Here is a 9,328-nt window from a genome sequence, read left to right on the forward strand (position 1 = left end):
TAAATGGAAAAAGGACATTCTTCTGGCTCTCTTGACCCAAGATGGTGTTATAGATAAAGATCGTGTCCTCACTTATCTGATGGACGATCTACTTCCAGATGATACTGAGGTTGGTGAGACCTCGTATCATCGACGTGTCTGAATGGAAGTTGTAGGTTTTCGCTCTGAGATTGTGTCTTCAGAAATTACTGAGGGGGAAGTTCGCTAAGTAATTTGCAGACTGGTTAGGAATAAAGCCCCCGGGTATGATGGTATCACGGTGGAACTCCTTGTTCGCACCCTGCTTGTGATATTGGTACACTGACTAGGGTTTTCAAAAGGTTGCTGTTTGCTGTGCACTTCCCAGCATGTTGGAAACGTGGTGTTTTAAAATTTCTCTTCAAGGGTGGAGACAAGGATCCCACTGTCAGTTCCTCTTACCGTCCTCTGACGCTCTTGCCTATTGTAGGTAAGGTTTTCGAGAAGATCCTGTACCTCCGTATCAATAGTAGGTTAACTTCTATTGCTGATGGACGACCAGTATGGTTTCCGCCCCGATAAGGGCACAGAGAACGCACTTCTTACGGTTATAGATTTGGCTTCAGCCAGCAAGTGCAAGTATGTACTCTGTGTCTTCTTGGACATATCCGGGGCGTTCAACAACTTATGGTGGCCCTCAGCCCTGTTTCAACTGCAGTAGCGTGGGTGTAGGCTAAATGAGATTAAAACTCTCTCGAGTTACTTCAGCAACAGAACTGTCGTACTTCGTGACGGCAGTTCGGAGGTAGGAAAGACCCTGTCTAAAGGTTGTCTACAGGGCAGTGTTCTAGGTCTACTCGTTCGGGTCGTTGAGTTGGACTATCTCATGTCATTGCAGATTCCCAGTGGTTGTCGCATCGTGGCTTATGCCGACGATGGGCTGCTGCTGGTCGAGGGTAATTCGCGTGCCTAGATAGAGCTCACAGCGACACAAGCATATAAGGTGCTAAGGTTGTGGAGTCTTCAGCATAAGATGGTTTTCAGTACGGGGAAAACCACTATGATGTTTTTGAAGGGCCGCTTAGCCGCAACCCGCCATCTGCGAGTTGTGATGGACGGCCTTCCAATTAGGTATGTCACCGTTCAGAAGTATCTGGGTGGTATCCTTGATGAGAGGCTTCTCTTCAAGGGGCACCTCCAGTTTGTAGCGAAGAAGGCCATTGAAGCTTTCTTCGGTGTTCGTACAGTCATCCATCCCGATTGGGGGTTGAATTACCGCACCATGCGTATTCTTTACAGAGGTATCTGTGAGGCCATAATGTTGTACGCTGCGCCCGTCTGGGCTCATAGTTTGCAATTCCAATGCTATAGGGACATTCTTTTACGAGCCCAACATCTTATGTTGTTAGCTGTTGTCGGTGGCTACAGGACTGTTTCGCGAGAGACAGTCTCTGTGATTGCTGGCATGAAACCCCTGGATATTTTGGCTACGGAACGTAGCCAGCGGTATATCTCAAAGAAGGGAGGCCTTCGAACGTCAGGGCGTATGCGGGAAATTGAAGACCAAGGTTTTGACTCTTGGCAAGCTAGGTGGAACGATACTTCTACTGGTCGATATACGCATGGTATCTTTCCAAATGTTAGGCAGTTGCGAGCTATTAGCTGGGTTTCCCCCAATCGGCGTATTACTCTTTCGGGCCATGGTGCTTTTAGGGATAGTTTGGCTAGGTTTAGGTTGGTTGACTCCAGCTTGTGCCCGGAATGTAGGATCGATGATACGGTGGACCATGTCCTGTGTGTCTGTCCAAGGTACGAAGCTGAGAGTACCAGAGTTAGTAGGGAACTTCAGAGAGTGAACTCCTTCTTAGATCTGCGGGTCAACTGGAGGACTCGCAGAGACTGGTCAATTTTGACTGGCTTCCTGAAATTCCTCGCCCAACGTAAGGCGACCGAGGGAATTTAGTAGAGTAGAAACTCGGGTGGCTAGGGTCCACCTGGACAGTTTGATTGACCGAAGCTAGGCGCTTCGGCAGCGAGCCACGATTAGTTAGATAAGAGGTGTCAATTGTTAAATTGTTAAGCTGTCGGCGAAACGGCGACTGCAATGGGCATGGGATGCCATGCAGTCGTGATTTGTAGCGGCGTTTTGACGATGGCATTTTAGAATGAGCAAACGACACTGTCGGCGGGATGCGGCTGCACTGCCGAAGGGCATGGGACACTATGCAGCCGTGAGGTGTAGTAGCATCTCGACGACGGTTTGTGGTGGTGAATGTCACGCGGGACTGCGATGGAGCTGAGTCAATCTGCCTCTCTCTGGTAGACCAGACCGTGATGAGTCCGTAATTAACGAAAGTCAGGGGTTTATTTCAAGCGTAAGCTGAGTTTACTATGTGACTAGGCCTAATTTTCGTTGTTGCGTCAACATGTTTGGTGGTATGTTGTGTTGTTTTGCCTCGAATTACGAGACATTCATGAAATTGGCTCATAATAAGTAGAACTAGGCGCTGGGTTCACGCTTCCGCGAGCTCGATTAGCTAGTTAAGAGAGAGACGATATAGGACATTCAAGATGGCCGGACGAGGCCTACAGCGAATAATCTGAGTTATTTAATCCCAACGAGGCCAGGCTTATTACTATGAGATGTAAAAGTTAGAGGGCGATAGACGACTCCCGTTAAAGCCCAACAGGGCAAGGAACGGTGGGGGTGGCGTGGTGACCGGAACGTCACTAGGCGGATGTCTTCCTCTACGGGGTTGGGATGTTCCAAGAATATGTTCAAGAACCCTAAATATGTTCATGTAGAAAATGATAAATATGGTGGTATCTGCATGTTAAATTGGATGTAAAAATAGCTTTGTGATGCCAACTGGTGGGCAGTCATTTATTTCTCACAAAATAATTGTTGTTAGAAGAAAATATCAGCTTCAGCAATTTATCTTCTCTGAGGATTCATTTTACTCTTCCATTTTTGGTCTTCAGTATAGTATGATTTAGGATGTGGACAATGAAGTGTTTTCTGAGTATGTTAGTGGTTGTTAAGAAAAGGAGGATTTTCATAACAGTTTACTTTATGCCATTGAAGTTTGTACGGTAGATGAATGATGAGTTGATAAATATGTGGGCAGGAATAAAATTTTACAAGATAATCTTAATAAGGTTTTAAAAATTAATAAACCTTTGTCTTCCAAGTCTGTAAATTTATTCAATAGGGCAATTTAAATGTCTTCTACATATACAAAGCTAAATCGTTTTCTTCAAGAAATGTGTCTGGTAACTTGTACTTTTCTCTTTCATACTGCTAAGATTTCTGTCAATCTATCTGATCAGCAATGATGTTGGTTGCTTCAACATCTATTCGAAATGATTGGACATTGGTTATGTCTAACAAGAAACTACAGAGAGAGATATCTAATTAAAAAAAGCTAAAAAGATTTGTAGATTTTTACCTAAAAAAAAAAAACCAAAAATAAGCATCAATTTTAGGTACTGACACATATAAGGCCAATTTTGTCAGGCCGAAATTTAAATTAATATTTGTAACTAGATTCAAGTTATAGGTTGGTTGACTCCGGCTTGTGCCCGGAATGTAGGCTCTTTTGATGTAATCCAGAAATTGGTTAAGTTCGGTTTTTGATGTTTGTACAAAATTGTAAAGACAAAAAAGATGGTTATAGCTCCTTCAATTAAGTCGTACTCAAAGCCAGTTTTGACAAGGTAATGTGTCTGATGTCAAGTCACTCAGTTTAATGGCCTTTTCTTTTTATGGTTCATTTAGATCTGAAGAGAAATTTAAATATCCGATTGTGGTAATAAATCCATGGAGGTGGTGAACTCTTTATTTGATACTCATAAGTGGTGAGAAAAATAAATTAAGCTTAATCTATCAAAACATATCAGGGATCTTTGTTTAAAGCTAATGATGTTTTATAAGCATTACAGTTTGAAGTTATGATATTGGTGATGCTGAATCAACTTTGAATGAATCTTCCTTAAATTCCAAATACTTTCCTAATTATTTAATTCTTATAGAACACGCTATTTCTTGATATTGGTGAGTTTGAGTTTTTTCTCTGTTGACTGTGTTCTTCCATTATTTATTTTATTCTCAGTTAAAACCAACTGGAATAAGGATGTCAACATGCTTCTAAGCAATTATTATTTTAGTCCTAACATTAATGCCGATTATATTTATCAATATTTTAATAGTTTAGCAGGCAAAATCTATTACTTACCAAGTCTTATTGAAGATTTTGAATTATCCTAACATTCATTGACTTTACAGTTATGATTTCTCCTACAGTCAGTTTTCATGCAAGAAAGAAGGCCAATACTTTACTTGATTTTATGAAAACCTTTAATTTATGCAATCTAAATTTAATTCACTTATATGACACAATGTTCTCAATTCACAATGTTCTATTTTATGCATAAGTTTGTGTATCCATTATTTATTCCTAGACTAAAATCTTTACGCTATGGGTTTCTTTTAATTTTATAAAATGTTTAAAGCAAAAGTCAATTTTCATTTTAATAAGTTGGTTAATCTCCTTAAGATAAAAATTTTCATGTTTCTTTAAAGGCACCAAAATGTTTTGTTGGCTGACTTACTGAATAGGGTCAGATAGTTTGAGTAGGACCTTAATGATAAGCCAAAAGATTTATTTTACAAACAGAAGTCTTATCTTAAAGACTGGTAAATATTTGCTGCTTTAGAATGAAATCACACTGCTGTTAATGCTGAAATATTTAAATAGAATTAAGTCATTATTTTCAATCAGTTTATCAACCATGCATGATGGAAGTCATAAGTGGAATTACAGGTCCTTAGATTTTGGGATGAAAGAGTTGTTGATATAACACTGATTTCAGCTGAGACTGTGAGTTCCTGCAACCACTGCTTGTTACTCCACTCTTTGGCCAGTTTGAATAAACTCTACCTTCATTTTTAAAGACCTCTCAAAATTGATTGCCGCTGTACTTGCCTGGTTGTACAATATTGGCCTAGAATTTAGTGTTTTCTAGAGCTGTACAGTTGTCCTAACAAGTTAAAACGAATTTGGTTTTCATATTAAAAACAAAAATTCTAGGTAATATTATTTGTGCTCCAAATTTTATTTGTTTTTATAAATGAACAAAAAAAAAATATTTATTTGTTTTTATTAAATAGGTGGACGTGTTTCACAAAAATCATCATTTTATTTCATAAAATGCGTGAATCAGAAGATACAGAGGTACAACAAACTGACAAATATTTTACCCGAAAATATTATTTTCGTGTCACATTATACTGTCAATTAAAGATTTTGGCCTTATTGTTTCTGTTAGACTTATCTTAAAAGAATTTATCATTCATCTTTGACATTTGACATATAAAAATTACTTTTTTGGGTTTCATCAGGTTTTTACCAAAAGTAACATGCTTATTTAATTTTCTTCAATTAGAAAAATTATAAATATTTTCACTTTGTAAGATTTATGAAGACATAAAAGCTATCCCTTCAAGAGCAAATTAATCTTACACAGAAAGTGATTCAGTTATTAATATTATATATATGCTAAATAAGAAACAGCAGTAACATTCCCATCAAGAAACATTTTTTTTTTACTTTAATAAATGTACAAATTATACAAAAACATTGAAAATCCATTTTTTCTTTTTGAAAAAAGTGAAATTTCTTTGCAGTAAACTACAAAGACAGATCGGTAAATCAATCTCTTTCGTAGCAGGTACAAATAGCAATAGAATCTTGTTTAAAAATAAATATCTGTAGAACATAATTATTTTGATTTATTTATGAGTTGATATGTACAATTCTTTTATAGTATAAAAGATTTCTTGCATGAATTACAGTAATCACAAAAAGGTCACAACATTGAACTTGGCATCGTAATATGAGTTTGTAAATAAAGTAGACTAGTTTTTTTTTGGCAGCCAAAGTGGCAACAATGTAAAGTTACTAGTAAACATATGGTTATATGAAAACTAAATTATATAAGGTATTAATATTTTTAGTCTATTATCACATGAGACCTAAACAAACTTTTCATGAAATGAGTTTTTGTTGTGCATTACAAAAATGAGATACAATTATGAACAACGTTGTGCAATCAAGTTTTGTGTTAAACTCAGTAAGAATGCAACTGAAACGTTTTAAAAATTGAAAAGGGCATATGGAGATGACATTCTGTCACAAACCCAAGTTTTTAGGTGGTTTAAAGCATTTTCACATGGACGTGAAAAAAGTTTGTGCATAATTGGTCCCAAAAATTCCTCACACAAACAGAAAGACAACAGGGTGGAAGTGTACCGCAATTTTCTAAGACAAATGAAACTGTTCCTGATAAAAAAATGTTATTTACTGGTGATGAATCTTGGGTATTTGAGTACGACCCAGTAACAAAACCAGTGCAAGGAGTGGCACGCTTCAAACTCACCATGTCCCAAAAAAGTAAAAATGAGCAAATCAAAACCGTGATAATCTGTTTCTTTGATAGTAATGGCATTGTCCATAAGGAGTTTTTCCTGTAGGATAGACTGTAAATCAGTATGTTCGCCGAGAAATTCTTGAAAGACTGCAGAAAAGAGTTGTCCGCATGAGACCAGCCATCAAAGACAACTGGATGCTGGATCATGACAATGCACCTTATCACACTGCACTCTCAATTAATGAGTTTTTGACAAAGAAAAACATTCATGTAATTCCTCAACAATCTTATTCACCTGACTTTAGTACCTATGACTTTTACCTGTTCCCCACTTTAAAAAGACACCTCAAAGGATACAATTTTGGAACAGCAAAAAACATTAAAAAAATGTAACAGACCATCTGAAGGATATTCCAGTTTCTGACTCCAACTGCTATGAAAAGTGGGAAAACCATTTGAAGCATTGCATGACTTCCCAAGGGAAATATTTCAAAGGTGATAAGAGTCCATGTATAATTGTATTGTAAATAAAAAGTTTTTCTGAACCAGTATCATTATTTTATTTACAGACCTCGTAGATTGCCAAATTAAGAAAATATTTCTTAAATAACAGTAAATATTAAATAAAAGTTTGTAGGTTAGAAATAAGAAATATTTCCTGTGATTAGCTTATTATAGTTGAATGAAATTTTATATATAAAGACAGAGTAAACACGGGCGACTTGGTCCTCGTCAAGATTTAACTGATATATACTATTTAGTACTAAAATGCCGGCCTCTGTGGGGCAAGTGGTAGCATCTCAGCCTTTCACCCAGAGATCCTGGGTTCGAATCCTGGTCAGGCATAGCATTTTTCATACGCTACAAATTTCCATTCAAACTAAATGATCATTGAAGTCAATACCTGCACGTCTCATAAAAAAAAATCTTTTCTTGTGCATTGGTTAACAAAAATGAGAGTCCAAAATTTATAATTCTATTACATCAGTATGTTAATGTGTCAGAAAAATTAAAAAGTTAATTAGTAAAATTTGTTTTCTTTTGAGGGCAGTAGTGTTAGGTGCTTTGTGTATAAAGAATTTATTACAGTATGAGTTACAGTAGTTTTCAAACTAAAATCATGCACCACCATCAACTACTGAAAGCCATTCAGTTTCTTTACATGCACCATATATTCATTGGTGTTTGTGCTTTGCAAATTTGTTTCATAAAGCTTCAATCTTCTACAGAACCGCTTTCATCCCAAAAAGGACATCATTTAAAATATAAATTTTTGAGAAAAAACTCAACAATATTTAAATATTTTATACTTTTTTGCATGTTGTAAACATTTTATTAAAAATATCTTTCCTAATTTACAATTGTTTAAAATTTGTACATTATCTACTATATTTTAATATAGTATATTATAATTTAATATTATTATAATTTTAAAGTAGTATTACATTATAATATAATTAATATTTTGGGACAAAATTTATATTTTATTGAACATCTGCAAACATTTAAAATGAAAATTTTAAATGATTAAAAGAAAATTTCATTTTCAAAGAAAAATCGGTCAGGTTATTTTTTTGGCCCAAGTTTCTCATTCTTTGAGTACAACTTTTACCAAAAAATTTTGATCCTGACTTTACAAAAAGAACATTTTTATGTAGGATTGCATTTTTCCTCATGACCGTTCTGAGAAATCTTTCCACAGTCTTCCACTGTGCATTACCTTGTAATAGGATTCGTAGGGTATCTTCAGGGTGAAACATGTACTCACATCTTAGGTTGCCGAGCATTATATGCGATCATATTTGTGCAAGCGTACAAAGGTTTTATTTAGTGCCCAGCTGCTCGTTCTGTGGTGCTGGAGTATACTTCAATATTGAACACTTAATTGTATTTTATACCATAAGGATCCCCTATCCAGTTACATAGAGATCAGTGGTTCTTACAGTTTACACAGATTCTTTCAGATGCACTTGGTTCCTGACAATTCAGCAGTTCTGTACACAGTATATAAGAAAGTTCCTCACTTCATTCAGGCACAGTCCTATTTCAGTCTTCGAAGAAACTTTTAAAAGTCTCTAAGGTCTCATCAAGTCTTATTTCACCCACTACATTTTTTAATACAATAAACTTACATAAAATTTACAAATTATTAATCTTGTAATTAAATATAAATGATATTTAATTACAATAGAGTAATTATAATCACAAGGACTTGTAATTAAATATAAATGATATTTAATTGCAATAGAGTAATTATAATCACAAGGACTCAAAGACTTAATTTATTAAAAGAATCAGTACCAACTTTCATCAACACAGCACAATTGCTAACTCTGATTTTTACATCGTTTTTGACTTTTTGCCAGTAGAGAAATTGCTTTTTCTCAGATTTTAACTTCTGTAGATCATAAATACTGGTAATTTTAATTCAGCAAGCAACTATTAATATGTTGCTTTTAGAAATATCTGGCTTAAAATTCTTATTCATCGTAATTTTTCTAGTTCTAATTTTTTTGATTTTGTGCTAATTAACCTATAAAAATATTTGCTCATATCCTCATATTACCTCACTAACTCCTGCTACTATCTAACTTGATCTTTTGCATTTCTAGTTTTAAATCATGTAACTTAACAAACTTCAGATTACTTTGATATGACTTGTAAAATGTTAGATTATTAAATACATCTTTTGATGAACTCTTCTTTACATGTCCTTATGCAGAGATTGGACCTTTATTCATTTTAATTTAAGAGTACTGTACCTAACTGAATGCAGTAATTTGACTAAAAAGATAGAGGAATGAAAAATACAATTCCTTGGAAAATTTATTTGCATTTTTCCATTATTTTCAGCCGACAGAATATACAAAATTTAGAAGGCTTTAGAATTGTTTTGTTGAGGCTGTAGCCACCAATCGATTTGCCCCCTCAACAATTACTG

The sequence above is a fragment of the Lycorma delicatula genome, chromosome 1 (genome assembly GCF_047948215.1).
Source record: "Lycorma delicatula isolate Av1 chromosome 1, ASM4794821v1, whole genome shotgun sequence".
Taxonomy (NCBI): Eukaryota; Metazoa; Arthropoda; class Insecta; order Hemiptera; family Fulgoridae; genus Lycorma; species Lycorma delicatula.